Here is a 16408-nt window from a genome sequence, read left to right as displayed (position 1 = left end):
TTGATTTTTCCGAATTCATTGCGAAAGACGCTGTTTTTTTTAATAATTCTAGCAGCCTTCCTGCCTGCACTTGAAAAATCTCAGACCAATTTAACATGATTTCTTTTAGCCAATCACAGCCCGGAAGACTTGGTCCTTCACCAGTCATTATTATTGCTGGGATCTGGGCTGACTGCTGCCCACAGGTACCATGGTGGTGCCTTTTACTTTTATGGCTTCTCCCGTGTAAGTCTTCAACTGGGAAGAAGTTCTTTCCAGGCTTAAGGTTGGATACCATCTCTCAGGTACTGAAATGTGCGCTCATCCATCACTGTGGCTGATGCCCCTGTATCCACTCTATAACGAGAGGCTTCCCTTTTATGTGCAGTGTGACAGTAATAGGGTTTGCCTTGACTGCTTTAACCTTAAAAACTGAGTGAATGTCAGAATCAGTTATTTCAGGCTCTTTCACATTATGTACTTCTAACATCTCTGCTGGCTGGCTACCTGGCAGTCTGGACTTAGCTCTGCACTGCTTTATCACCTGTCTTCCTTTGCAACAGTAATAGCACTTGGCATCCTTAAATCTACATGTTTCAGGAGTGTAGTTACCCCCACATTGGTAACATTTCAACTTCAGGATCGCTGTCTCATTGCCACCGGTATATTTTTTTGATTTCTGGGTGATTGAGAATGATTCCTGCTTCGCGTCTGCTTCTGTGGTTTTGGCACCACGCCTGGTTCCCACCCTAACTGTAAACAGCACAAGCTCTGTAGCATCTGTGAACCTTTTTCAGCACTTTTCATGGACAGCGCTATCTCCATTGCTCGTTTCAAATTTATATCAACTTATACCAGCAATCGATGCTGAATGGCATCATTGCGCATGCCACAAACTAACCGATCCCGTAGCTGTTGTTCAAGGTTGCTCCAAAATCACAATCCTCCAACAATTGCTTCGATTTAGCAATATAAGTCACGATCGATTTGCCTGATGCCATTGCCTTCATATTAAATTTGAATCTTTGCATAATGACTGATGATTTGGGTTGAAAATTGCCCTTCACTAAATCCATGAGCTTACTGAACGATTTGGAGAAGGGCGTGCTTGGGGCTGTGAGACTGCGATTAAAGTTGTAGCTTTGATTCACACAGATGCTCAAGAGAATTGCTTTGCACTTTGCCTCCTCCCCTATTTCGTTGGCCTGGAAATAAAACCCGAGGCGCTCCAGTCCTCTGTAGAGGAGTCAAATGTGTCGATCCTCCCAAATAGAGGCATCTTGGTGAGTATTTTTTTCCAATCTTTAAAACGAGATACTCACAGTTGTAGGGCAAGAGGCAGCGCCAGAATCATTTATCCTCATCGCCAGATGTTGAGATATAATACTGAGAGGCTTCTTTAGTTGAACAATGAACTTTATTTACAGAGCTGCTGGATTAGCTGCAGGCCTCTAGCAAGGCTACAATACACACTCCAGACAAGGAAAACTCTGCCCCTAAAAACCTTCCCTGCGTTTGGTGCTGATTGGCTGTTTTGACCATGTGACCCTTGCTCAGTAAAGCTGGCCTTAATGCAACAATCACCACAGCTCTTTTCTCAAGAAATGAGAAGACAGAGGGGCGACCTGATACAGGTCTTTAATATTATGTTAGGGTTTGATACAGTCAATGTAGAGAAGATATTTCCACTTATGGAGGGGACCAAAACTAGAGCCATAAATGTAAGGTAGTCACTCATAAGTTCAACAGGAAGTTCAGGAAATACTTTTGTACCCAAAAATTATTGAGAACGCAGAACGCACTACCACAAGGAGCAGTTGTGGCAAATAGCATCAATGCATTTAAGTGGAAGCTAGATAACCTAGATAAGAGAGAAAAGAATGAGAGTGTACGGGTGAGATGAACTTGGGTGGCAGGAGGCTGATGTGGAGCAGAAACACTAGCAGCGAGCTGTTGGGCCAAATGACCTGTTTTGTGCTGTTAATTCTATCTAATGATATGTAATGTCTTGGTTGTAGGGTTCAATTTGCCTCTGAGGTATGTCTAACCTGAGACATACAGAACATGAAAGTACACGTTCAACCTACTACTTATTATCAGAAACAATAACATCCAACAACAACAGCTTGTATTTCTAAAACACCTTTAAGATAACAAAAAGTCCTAGGCTGCAACACAAGTGGATTTTAAAACAAGATTTGACACCAAACCGCGTGAAGAGATGTGACAGTAGATGAAACACAGAGGTTTTAAGGGGCATCTTAGGGAAAGAAAGAGAGATGGAGATGTTTAGGGAACGAATTTGGGAGCTTAGACCCTTGGCAGCTGAAGGCATTTCCACCAATTGTGGAGCAATTAAAATCAGGAATGCTCAAGAGGTCAGTCAGAGGAGCACAGATATCTTGAAGGGTTGCCAGTGATCTCACTGACCTTCTCATAATTGATCTCATAGCCACAAAATTAAATTGCCAACCCTTCAAATCTGAAGATTATAATTTAATTAAATTGAAATGTCTCAAGTCAAACATTACTTCAACAGAGACAAAAACATGTATGGTGAAGGTTTTTATGTTTGTAGGGAAATTGTAACTACCTGCTTTAGATGAGTGGGGTCGTTTAGCTCAATTGGCTAGTTGGTGAGAGTCTGGTGCTGAATGATGCAAACAGCATGGTTTCAACCACACCAGTTGTGATAATTCAGAGACCTGTTTCCTTGCCTTGCCCCACACCTGATGCAGAATGGTGCCTCTCAAGCGAAATCCCAATAGTCTCTAAGTGGCTCAGTATATTACCTCTGCATTAAACACATATTTACAATTGTTACGGCAAGTAGGAAGCAGAGGCTATTTTCCTGCAGATGTGTGCACATTACTGATGTGACATTCTTTTTGTCTGTTCTCTCAACAAAGGTGGCAATCCATGTGAAATGACTCCCCAGTCACCAACCGTACATCCTGTTTCCATCTTTGCAACATCATCTGTCCCTCACCACTACCTTACTGTCTCTCACCAAGCCTACATCAAGTCCAAGCTCAACTCATCCAGTGCTCTCATCAACAGCCTGCTGAGTTCCACCTCAATGAATGTCCAACTTATCCACAGGTAATACCCAACGTCCTAGCCTTTTGAGTATCACGCCTCTGTAGTTCATGTTTGTTACCTCTGCATTCTGCAGCAGATCAAATTCAGAATCGTTCATGTCATCTTTATATCCCGCCCTGACCTTGCTTCTCCCTGCTGCTGCAATCTCCTCCAACCCAAGATGCCAATGTCCTTTCAACTCTCTCCTGCCCTTTCTACTCTATCCTCCTCTGCTTCTCTAAATCCATCTGTTCTCCTTCAGAATTGATCTCATAGCCAAAAAATTAATAATTTAATTAAGTTGAAATGTCTCAACTCAAACATTACTTCAACAGAGAAAAAAATATGTATGGTGAAGGTTCTTATGTTTGTAGGGAAATTGTAACTACCTGCTTTAGATGATTGAGGTCATTCCCTAAGCCTCTCCAGCAATGTTATGTATCAAGTTTCTATTTTGTGAAGCAGTTTCTATTTTGGGATGTTGTAATACATTAAAAGCACTATGTTAACCCTTGTTATTAAAACAGTTTAATTCAACCTATCCATTATTCCTGAATACTGCTGTTGTGGGTGCAAAATCATTTACCCATTGTCTATTAGGGCTTTGTAGCTTAACATATTTCAGTCATGTTGATTTCTAAGAGTCTATGTAAACCATTGCTCAAACAATATAGCATGGTCGAATTATTATCTAAAACTCCATATATTCTGCCACTTCAGTCTGCTCAAGGCTGTACTCTATGGTTAGTGGCTGATTTAGTGCTTTTCTAGGTTCTTGGAGAAAAAAATGGCATGTGCTGACACGCAAAAAAAACAAGAAAAATTGAATACCCGCCTCACACAGAAAGCAATCAGTAAATGGAACTCCATTTGTTAAAGATTTTGTGATACATTTCCAACACAATTTGGAGCCACAAATCTTGTCACAAACGTGATATCTTTTATGCAGCTAACTATTACAGAGCCATATTTTTCTTCCACAACCTTTCCAGATAGCATCAGTCCTTTCACTAGATGAGCAATGGAGAGGAAGGGTAAAGTTGGCTAACTACTAATCATCAACATAAATGATGCCAAGTTTAAAATGTTCATTTGTTCAGATGGAGGCTGCTGAGGGTTATTGAACTTGCTGCCTCCTGCACCTCACTGACAGTGTGTTTTTTTTAAAATCAGGTTTTAGCAACATCCCCAAATACAACAGTTACTCTGTCACTTGCAGGCAGTACAGTATAGTGTGAAGTTTTTGGTGGCTCATATGTAGATTAAGAGATGGCTGGGAGTGAGTTACAGGCTGGAATTGAAAGGAGGACTTTGGATGTCTTGTATATGGAATAATGGATACTTGTGAATGATATACAAGCTGTAATCAAATCGGGGGTTCAGGTTGTACAGATAGAACATCTCTCTGTGACTTATCGCCTATCTCTCTGACTGGATCTTGTTTACTTTCTTCACTGCTCTTACACGCTGCGCTGATGGTTTGAACAACTACTGGCTTTTCATTGTCAGGAGTAATAATTTGTGATATTTTCACTGCGATAATGTTGAAAAATACTTTGCAGTTGGAGTGGAAAATGAAATAGCTAATCTATGTAACACAGTAAGGGATGAGGGTGAAATGGTGCTGGCATTGAGAAAAATTGGCATTTGAAGTTGGGTGCTGATTTAAACAGATATGTACACGCTGGGAGGAACATTTGGTGGCTTGTGTGTTTATGAAAAGTGTACATTCATCTCGCACCTTTCACATCCTGAGGATGTCCCGAAGTGCTTTGCTACCAAAGAAGTGCTTTCAAAATGTCACCACTATTGTAATGACACCATTTTGTTGTTCACAGATATCGAGCTTGGAATTGGTGGATGGTAAAAAGAGACTCAGACAATAACCAGATAGTTGGAGGTGAATCATGTCTTGACTCTAATTGTAGCTCAAGAGAAGAGAATTCTTTTCATGTCAGATCGAAGGTTGCACACCAGACTTCCTGCCAGTCAGCACTGAGTTTTTACCTTTAGTCACATGCTGACTTTGGTTTTGGATGTATGTTTGCTAAATGCCTGTTGCGAAGCTAACAATTTATCTGGCTGTTTCTCATTCATCACCACAGAATCTCAGTGAAGAAGGCTGTTTTGATGTTTGGAGCACTGCAGATAAAAGGAGATGGAAAGGACCCAAAAAACAGTCAATGTGAAATCAGCCACACGGTGATGTTTCCATGAGGCTATGTCATGCTTGTGATGGGAATAAAGTCATGACATTATGTATTTGCAAGTTGATTTGAAAAGCATGGTGAATAAATAGCCAGATTTTTGTTCCCGCCAGAGACAGCAGGATTCCCACCTCTGTGAAACCCAAACACAGAGAGAGCAGGATTCCCACCTCCACGAACCCAAACACAGAGAGAGCAGGATTCCCACCTCTGCGAACCCCAAACACAGAGACAGCAGGATTCCCACCTCTGTGAACCCAAACACAGAGAGAGCAGGATTCCCACCTCTGCGAACCCCAAACACAGAGACAGCAGGATTCCCACCTCTGTGAACCCAAACACAGAGACAGCAGGATTCCCACCTTTGTGAAACCCAAACACAGAGACAGCAGGATTCGCACCTCTGTGAACCCAAACACAGAGAGAGCAGGATTCCCACCTCTGTGAAACCCAAGCTTTAAAAATGGCCACCCGCAGGTCGGATTTTTGTTCCGGAGTGAGTTGGCACCTAGATTTGAAGGCAGGTCCGCCGCTCCCGGGACGAGTGCAGAGACTGCCAGGTGCAGAGGTGGGCTGGACGGAAGGCCTGCCTCTGTGCCAGCACAATGTAGAATTAAGTAAAAAAAAACAAACAGCTCTCCAGCCCTCACCCGCTCACCCAACCCTCTGCCACCCCCCCCACCACCACACTGCCCATGCCCCATCTATGCCAAGCTATCCAACACCATGCTCCCCACCCACCCTTGCCCCTGCCCCTGCCACGGCCCCTCATACCCCCTATGCCAACCCATGCCTCTCTAACTAACCCCTGGCCCCTCATACCCCTATGCCCTCTACATCTCCATGGCCCTTTACAGCCCATAAGCTGACTTAGTGCCAACTCGTGTCACCCCCCCCCGCCCCACCATCCTTTGCCCGTACCCCTCAGTGCCAACTCACCCGGCATTATTTGTCAGTTCCTTGACAGCTTTCAGACTTCCTTGACAGATTTGAAAGCTCTTGACAGCTTGACATCTCTTTGACAGCTTGTCTGTCCCAACGGGCAGAATTTTCTGGCTGATGTGCGGGTGGCGGAGCCCCCAAGTCAGCGCTTAAAATATCGTGCGCTGACGTTGTGCGAGCGTGCTGATGTCAGCGCTCGGCATCGCGTTATTTCGGTCGGCGGGCGCGCTCAGCAGTGGGACACGCGCCCACCGTTAATTAAAAGCCTCGTTAAGGCCCTTAACTTGCCAATTGTCGAGGATTGTGAGGGGCCCGTGTGAACTTTGTGCCAGCGCACGGGCCCAATGGCAGGTAGAAGATTTTGTGTTGGCCTTAGAATAGGGAAAAATATACTTATGTTTGCAATAGAGACGTTTCTGTTATATGTTGGACATAATAAAGTCCACTTTTCTGACCATGGCTGAGGGTGTTTCGTTTGTGCTGTATTTGTCTTTTTCACAGACATATCATGAGTGATTGAGTGGACAGTGATGTTTATGTGCTAAGCCCTTAGTTGCAGCTGATAAGGTGGAAGACATGGCACCTAAGTACCACGTGTGGAAGCGCCAGGCAATGCTGCTCCTGCTGATCCATGTGTGTGTAGCTAGCTGAAGGTTCGTTGGATTAAATTGTCCGGGTGTCCCTGCCTCCTTGGTGTAATAGCGGGTCGGCGTACTGCCCCTCATCATTGCCCTGTGCTTCCTCATCCTCTGAAGCACTGCTGGATTCATCATGTGCAGCCTCATCCACTGCGTCAAGGTCTTCATTGTCAACTACATCCCCCCTTTCCAACGCAAGATTGTGCAGAGCACAGCAGACTACCACTATCAAAAAGACGCAATGCACGAACCCCAACCCAGCTCCAACTCCTCGTGAAAATGGCACTTGCCTTTTTCAGGGTCGGGGCTTCGGATTTTCGACCATTTCTGGGATTTTTGCCATGACAGAGAGACTCTCCATCATGGCAAAAATTTGGGCAGCATGTTGACTTGGTTCACTTGGCTGCATTCTCATCCCTGTACCAAAATTTAAGTAAATAATGTAGGAGACTCCAGTATTGTTGTGTTTTAACTATGGGGTTGCTTTGCTTGCGAACCAGTTGCACACTTATCTGTCAGCAGGCCACTCGATTACAATGTACAGCAGACGCAGAGACCAATATGAAATGAAACATTAACATGATGTTTGCTTCTCTAGCCAAACCCTACTCTAGACTAACATTAACCTGATAGCCTGTGCTACACAGCTATTGGGTCCTACAGTCAGGTGGTCAATCTGTTCATAGTCTCTTAAGGGTGTGCTACACATCAGATTACCACAAGTATGCTGCTGAGAGCATGTTGCACTGTCAGAGGTACTGTCCCTCATTTAAAGTGTAGCCCTTTGATGGTGATTTTGAAATGGTTTGGAATGTTCTGCCAGATATTTTATGAATAAAGTATGTTTTTCAAAAAGAGAAAAAAAAAAGTAGCCCTTTCTGTATTTGCTGATAGGTTAAAGATCCCATGCATCTGGTCAAAGAAGCAGAGGAAATGTTCTCCCAAATTCCGGCCAAGATTTCTTACTTATTCAAGAGCACAAAAAACATATTAATTAGTTATTTATTTAACAGTTTGTGGGATCTTGCTGTGTGTGAAGTAATTTCCAGTGCTTGCTGCCTAACAACAGTAATTTCGCTTCCGATGAATTTATATTGCGTGATGCCCTGAGTGATGATAAGGAACTGTGTAGAATATATGTTTTTCTTGAAGTACACTGCAATCCCCAATTGATGACTGTTTCAGTTAGTATGGCAGATCTTTGTCAGTTGTACATCCGGCACCCTGCTGCTATAGATATTTGAGTGATTAAAGTAGAAGGCAGTAAACTGTACTGAACTGAAATGGTCAGATCAGCTGAGTTATTTGATTAACTAGGTCATACAACACTTTCCCACTGGAGTTCTCACCTGTCGTGCTCCAAGAGTGAATTAACATTCCTCAGTGAGGCTTTCTGACAAAGCAGTTGAGTGAACAAAGAAGGACTTCAATCATTACAGGATGGCTTGATTTATTAGTTTGATCTTGCTCCTTCTGTATTTGAAAGATTAAAAAGACAGCAGGATTTATAAAATTCCATCCTCACGTTGCTGTGCCCTGCAGCCTTGCGCAGTTATCATTTCCTCACAAAGCCTTTTGATATAATTGATTTTCATATATCTTGTTGTGTTGCTCGAATTAACAGTCTGATCAGAAGTTGAGAATTACAAATTAACATACGCTGAAGAAGTTTTAAAAGCACTGATTGCTACACCATCCCAAAATTCACTTACCTGCAAGAGTTTGGGTAAAGGCTGTCACGGGCAGAATATATGTGTTTTCTTTCAACTCATGATCAGTATGTTTTGTATGGACAAAGGTGCATGTTTTTTACCCCTTTGAGTGCGTGTTCCAATTTAAAAATTCAGCCGCAAGCTTTTATGAATTAAAAACTGAAGCAGTTCTCAACTACTTATCCCAAATTAATGCAATGTTTCCCAATTGATCTCTGTGGTAATCTGATGTGTAATATACCTGTAAAAAGAATGTTATAATGGAAGATCACACAATCTTAGCATTCAATAGAAGAGTAGCGTGGGCTACTCAGTAGTCAGTAGCCTATGGTTAAGTCTATGGTGTAGAGACAGAGGGCAATCAGCTGTCCGGCCGCCAACCTGTCAATGGCCAATTGAGGCCATCGACAGGCTCATTAAGATAATTAAAGACCCTGCCCGTCCAAGCTTAAGGCTGGCGGGCAGGCCAGGAGCCCCAGCAGGCTCCAGATTATTCATGAAACTTCATCCGCTGGTGGGATGAAGTTTCATGTCCATTTTTTAAACATTTAATAAATTTTATGTGTTTATTATTAACATGTCCCATCTCGTATGACATTGTCACATGAGGGGGACATGTTAATAATTTCAATATTTATCTATTTTTAGACTTTACTTACCTGTCACGAATCTCCCTGAGACAGGACTTTGCCTCAGGGAGCAGTGCGCTCTTTCACACTTTGACAGATGGGGATTCCCTCCCTCCGGCACAGGAACTGCATAGCACTTCCTGTCGGGCAGGCCGCTGGGCGGGCCTTAATTGGCCCACCCACTCAATATGGCGGCAGGCCCCGTTTCGGTGACGGGGGTCGGCTGTCCGCCCGCCGCCGAGCTTGTGGGGCCCGCACACCATCCGAGGGCAAAATTCTGCCCAGGGTTTGAGTTGAAAGCACACAAGTGTAGCTGCTGAATACCTTTGTAAATAGAATGTGATCCACCCAAGAAGTGTCCACTGACCTACTCTGTCTATTGTACCAACTCAGCCATCCCAAAACAAGCATGCAACCCAGATCCATAAGTCCCAACAAACTGGCGACTAGGACCCAACAATCTCACACACACGCTTGATCTTACTAAATGGCGGAGCAGGCTCGAGGAGCTGAGTGGCCTACAACTGCTCTTAATTCCTATGTTCGTATGTATGTTAAAGAATGACCACTGGAAAATTTCCTTTCATATTTCTTGGTACTCTTACCTCTAATGGGGCTATCTCCCTTTGAAACATCTTATTTGAATTGACATCTGTGGCCTATTGAGGCAGTGCAATCCTTTTCTGCTATGCTTTGAATTGACTCAGTTCTAATTTTTAGGTTATGACCCTTTCTCTGGAATTCCCTCCTCAGGGAAACAATAATATCCTTTCTACTCCTTCATATTTCCCTCAATATTCTGACCTCATTGAGACAACTGCTTTACCTGCTCAGCTTAATTGCATCTTTATACCATGTTAGAAGACTGACGTTGTGAGTTGTTCTCTTCAAGTAAACAATGAAGCAGTGGCCTCATTGTGTACAGTATGATCAGACACAGCAGGAATGGAAATAAAAGACTTGCATTTCTACGGTGCCTTTAAGTATCTTTGAAGTGTAATCACAGTTGTTGGAAATACAGCAGCCAATTTTTCCACATCCCGCAAACAGCATTGTGATAGTGACCAGATGATCTGTTTTCATGATCCTATCTAAATTTCTATTGATAACACTTCTGTGAAGCGCCTTGGGCATGTTGTTACCTTCAGGGTTTTATTTTAAAACAGTTGTTGTTATTGTTATTACACCTGACCACCTTGTCTTTGTGGAATTACTTATATTGTACGACTAACAGGGTTTTGAAGGAAAAAAAATGAACTTAGAAGCATTTACAAGAACTATTTGATTTCCTTTAGCTTGTCTTCAAATTTTACAGGAAAGAAAAGGCCAAATATATGGAGTTACACTGTGAAGTGCCAATAAAATATTTAAGTACTACATGGGTAATAAACTGACAAACGAATAACAAAGTGCCAAACAAACAATTGGACTGAAATGTTCTGGATGATTCAGGAAGGCACTAAAGAAGCTGTGCCTCCTTTAGAAGATCAGAAAATTCTCCCAGTCAATGTTCCTGTCAAGTAATATCACCAAAAAACAGATCAACAAGTTATTAACCTCATTGCAGGGCGATCTTGCTGTCAAATTTGTCCAATGGACCCGAAATCAATCCTTTCTTGCACTTCCCAACAATTTTTTCAGCTGTGCTTTTTCTGCAACTTTAAGATAACTAAACATTGCAGCTGAACCAGATGAAATGTGGAGTTAATGAAGCATTAAGCGACGTGCTTATGTTTTCTTGTTCCAAAAGAACCTATGAGCCTTGGTTTGTGTTTTATAGGTCAAAGAGTAATCTTGGTAATGCCAGCTCTCCATACCCAGAGTAGGTAAGGAAGAGTACATCTACACTATTATCAGCATCTGAAGGAGAACCAAATTCCTTGTGTCTCAGAGGGCTTCAGCCTTTGTATTGGATTGAAGATCTTACTGCATCAGCATAAGTTTTACAAAGGATTCTTCTGACCAATTTACAAAAGTATCTCCATCAACTTGCCCTAACCAAATCAGACTAGTTTATCTTTTGGTATCTCAAGGGAGTCCCACTCAGCAACTTCTCTCATATTTTGTGGTTGCTGTTTTGTCATCTGTTGACATGTACACATCAGCTTGCCCAGTAAACCGTGATCACTCCACCTTGGCACATTGGAGCAAATGGTTAGTCAGTATTGTTGCCTCTGGTCTCGGCCAGAAATGTATTTTTTTGAACTGTTCCACCCTTCATCCTTTACCCTGAAAAGTCTTACCCAGATAATAGCCAAATCCCGTTGAACTCCTGGATCTGATGGTTGGGTCTGCTCTCACATGAAAAACAAAGAGGAATCGAAATAATCGCCTCAGGCAGAGTTATCCTGTATACCCACTGCAGTAGTTGAGAAATGGAGCGAACGATGATTGATTAAGGGTTGTCCAATGCTTTTATCTTTTTATATAGGAGGCACTTTAAAACCTAACACAGATTGTATCCCTTAGGCAATATGACTTATTTGTAGGCCGCAATGTTTCACATACAGGAGGTTTAGGGGGGATATGAGGAAAAACTTTTTTACCCAGAGGGTGGTGACAGTCTGGAATGTGCTGCCTGGGAGGGTGGTGGAGGCGGGTTGCCTCACATCCTTTAAAAAGTACCTGGATGAGCACTTAGTATGCCATAACATTCAAGGCTATGGGCCAAGTGCTGGTAAGTGGGATTTGGCAGGTAGGTCAGATGTTTCTCAAGTGTCGGTGCAGACTCCATGGGCCAAAGGGCCTCTTCTACGCTGTGTGATTTTGTGATTCTGAAAACACAGGCCATTCCAGAAATCAGAGGGTGTCAAGCTAAAACTCAGGGAACATGCAACAACTCATTGCACTTTTATTTCCCTTTCATTCATACTTCTGAAGGTTGATCACATTTGAAGAGAATGATTGATCCCAGAATTTGTGCCAAGGGCACCAATATATAGGTGACAAAATTGGTCTAGTGCAAAACAGATGCATAGCTAATTGGCAGCTCTTTTGATTCCCTGTCCTATTATCTCCTCCATTGAGAGAAATCAGAAAGAATATCTTCTTTCCTCCCCACTTCCCTTCTTCCCCTCCCTTTTGCTCATTCCTCCAATTCCTCCTCCACTTCACCTCTGCAGTATAAAATGAGCTGTTGATTCACTGTAGGTCTGTTAATTCTAAACCAATTTCCTCCCCAAATTATTGGAAGGAGTCTGTATTGATACTTTGAATGTGCATAGGGCAGAATGTTGACTTCTGCTTTCCAACAATATCAAGCCACATTCATAAGAAACCAAGAAAATAGAATTTATGTCAATTTTAAATTAAGGGAGATGAAAACACTCCAAGAGTCAGAAAGAAAGGATGAGGCTGAAGCAACCTACAGCACTCACTCTATCCGTAGGCTAGTGTAGTGCTGAGAAAGTGAGGTACTATTGGAGTTGCTGCCTTTCAGATGAGACATTAAACCAAGGCCCCATCTGACCTCTCAGGTGCATGTAAAAGGTCCAAAGGCACTAATAAGAAGTAGAACAGGAGATTTCTCCCTCGTGTCCTGACCAATATTTATTCCTCATCAATAAAGAAGACCAGATTATCTGTTCCTTCACAGATTGCTCTTTGTGGGAGCTTAGTGTGCACAAATTGCCTGCTGCATTTCCTACATCATAACTGTGGTGACACTTCAGAAGTGTCTCATTGGCAGTAAAGCACTTTGGGATATCCTGATCTAATGCAAGGCACTTAAAGATGCAATCTTTTAATTTTTTTATTTTACTTGCATGGTACTGGTTTAGTTTGTTTTGTTCAAACCAGATTGCTTGAAATTGTAACACATTTTTCAGCTTTTGGTGTTTGTGTCAAATGCACACATGGGTGGGGATTAGCTGTCAGGGCATTTGCATTGCAAGTGGCAGTCACATGAGTTTATCTTTTGCTTTTTATCCCAGATGCCAGTTGTCAAAAATGTCTCTTTGACCTTTGCCTGACTAACTCACTGAAGTGCATTCTTGAAAGCTACTGAAGTAGTTTGCAATGAGCACGTCAGTGACTTGGCTGTTTGAAGCTAGTGGGTGAGATCTGATGTGGATTCAGTACATATTTTACGGATAAATTGATGATTCTTTTCAAACATATAAAAGCTGTTCGGGAGGTAGGGTACTTGATGCATGATGGCGGAATCCGTAGCTCATTACCACACTTTACATGTGGAGAGCTGTATGGTAACCCCAGTAAAGAGAGGTAGACAATTAATGCCTTTGAAATGGACAGACCTTTCATTACATTTTGCCACTGCAAGTTCAAACATTGAGCTTTTAAGAGCAATTTTAATGCAATCAGGACAAAGTGCAATATATTCTGCTATTTCCTATTAACAACATAGAAACCTTCCCTGCATTTATTCACCATTTGGTTTCTGCCTGTATTTTGGGGATATTCCAGACGTGTAACTTAATAATGCACGTGTGATCATTTAATAAGAATGTGCAGTGGATCCTGAGAACGATTGATTTCAAGCAGACCAAACAGCCATGATAAGCGTGAGAGGGGCAAAGATGCTTTTCATCAGGCTCATCAGTCATCACCCAAACCATCGAGTTGAGGAATTAATTATCATCAGTTCCATGTGACATGCTTTGAAATGTTTTTGAGATATGGTGAAGAATTCTGTGAATCCAGGGTCCAGATTTTTGCTAGCAAGGCAGGAAACTCAAGTTGGGAAAATCCTCAACTCAGCAGACAAGTCTCCAGATAAATGCCCCAGCACACACTATTTTTGCTCCAGGGAGGGGTGGGGTGGGAGCAAACTGGACATGGAGACCCCACATAAGTGTGAAGTCATTCACTTTGGTTAAAAAAAAAACAAAGTCAGAATATTTCTTAAATAGTGAGAGTTTGGGAACTGTGTGTGTCCAGAGGGGCCTGGGTGACCTTGTTGATGAGTCACTAAAAGCTAGCATACTGGTGCAGTAAGCAACTAGGAAGGCAAATGGTATGCTGGCCTTTGTCAAGGAGTAAAGGAGTAGGGATATCTTGCTGCAGTTCTGTAGAGCCTTGGTGAGACCTCATCTTGAGTCTTGTGCATAGCTTTGGTCCCCTTATATAAGGGAGGATGTACATGCCATATAGGGGGTCCAATGGATGTTCACCAGATTAATCCCTGGGATGGCAGCATTGATTTATGAGGAGAGATTGAGGAGACTAAGTCTGTATTCCCTGAAGTTTCGAAGAATGAGGGATGACCTCATTGAAACTTACAGAATTGATAAATGATGTGACAGGCTGGATGTAGATAAGTTGAGACCATCCTGGCTGGTCAGTCCAAAACCAGGTGACATAATCTCAGGATAAGGGATAGGCCATTTAAAACTGATATGAGGAGGAATTTTTTCACTCAGAGGGTGGTGAATCTTTGGAAGTGTCTACTCAGAGGCTGTGAAAGCTCAATCATTGAGCATGCTCAAGACAGAAATGGATAGATATCTGGAGGCTCATGACGTCAGGGAAATGGAGATAGTGCAGGAAAGTGGCATTGAGGTGGATGATCAGCCATGATCTAATTGAATAACAGGCAGGCTCGACTGACCAAATGGTTTAATCCTGTTCCTATGGTCTGAGGCAACCACAAAGGTATGCAAGTGCCAAGGCAGGTGAGTTAGAATGCCCACCTTGGTTTTCTGGTGAGAGTGACTGCCCTTGACATCAAGGCCATATTTGACCAAGTGTGGCACCAAGGAGCCCTAGCAAAACTGTAGTCAATGGGAATCAAGGAGAAAACTTCACCAGTTGGAGTCATACCTAGCACAACGGAAGCTGGGTGTGGTTGTTGGAGGTCAGTCATCTTAGCTCCAGGACATCACTGCAGGAGTTCCTCAGGGTGGTGTTCTCGGCCCAACCATCTTCAGCTGCTTCATCAATGACCTTCTTTCCATCATATGGTCAGAAGTGGGGATGCTCGCTGATGATTGCACAATGTTCAGCACCATTCGAGAACCCCTCAGATATTGAAGCAGCCCATGTACAAATGCAGCAAGACCTGGACAATATCCAGGCCTGGACTGACAAGCGGCAAGTAACATTTACATCACACAAGTGTCAGGCAATGACCACCTTCAACAAAAGAGAATCCAACCATTGCCCTTGATGTTCAATGGCATTATCATCACTGAATCCCCCACTATCAACATCCTGGGGGTTACCATTGACCAGAAACTGAACTGGACTAGCCATACAAATACTATGGCTATAATGAAGGTCAGAGGCTAGGAATCGTGCAACGAGTAACTCACCTCCTGACTCCCCAAAGCCTGTCCACCATCTACAAGGCACAAGTCAGGAGTGTGATGGAATCCTCCCCATTTGCCCAGATAACTGTAGTTCCCACAACACTCAAGAAGCTTAACACTATCCAGGACAAAACAGCCCAATTGATTGGCACCACATTCACAAATATTCACTCCCTCCACCATCAACGCACAGTACCATCTACAAGACACACTGCAGGAATTCACCAAGGCTTCTTGAACAGCACTTTCCAAACCCACGACCACTATCATCTCGAATGACAAGGGCACCGGATAGATGGAAACACACCACCTGGAATTCCCCTCCAAGTCACTCACTGTCCTGACATGGAAATATATTGTTGTTCCTTCACTGTCGTTGGGTCAAAATCCTGGAACTCCCGTCCTAACAGCACTGTGGGTGTACCTACACCACATGGGCTGCAGCAGTTCAAGAAGGCAGCTCACCACCATCTTCTCAAGGGCAGTTAAGGATGGGCAATAAATGCTGGTCCAGCCAGCGAAGCCCACATCCCATGAATTAATAAATAAAAACCCTCCCGGCTCCATCCTCTCATCCCTATCCACTTTCCATTCTCCCTGATATCTCCCATGCTCCCCCGTGCTCCCATCCATCCCCACTCACCCAATATGCACCATCTACAAAACCATATCATAACAATAGGAAGTCTTGAAATGCTCATGAAAAAACACCCATTCAGAAATCTGCTTTGAAAAAAAAAATTCTCTTACTTTATAGAACTGTCAGTCAGACACTGCCATTCGTGGTTTCAGTAACAGAAACTTTACCTCACATGTTTTAAGGAGGCTTCCTGGGAAGTATGTCAACAGAAACAGATGCCCAGGCATCTGTTTCTCCAAATGGCCTCATTATGAATGTGTGGCTGAGTTCTAAGACTCACAAATGAATTTGTTCAGCAGGGATCTGTTTAC

The sequence above is a fragment of the Carcharodon carcharias genome, chromosome 17, assembly GCF_017639515.1.
Source record: "Carcharodon carcharias isolate sCarCar2 chromosome 17, sCarCar2.pri, whole genome shotgun sequence".
NCBI classification, from domain to species: domain Eukaryota; kingdom Metazoa; phylum Chordata; class Chondrichthyes; order Lamniformes; family Lamnidae; genus Carcharodon; species Carcharodon carcharias.
The sequence above is the reverse complement of the archived record's forward strand: the minus strand, read 5'-3'. Positions refer to the sequence as shown.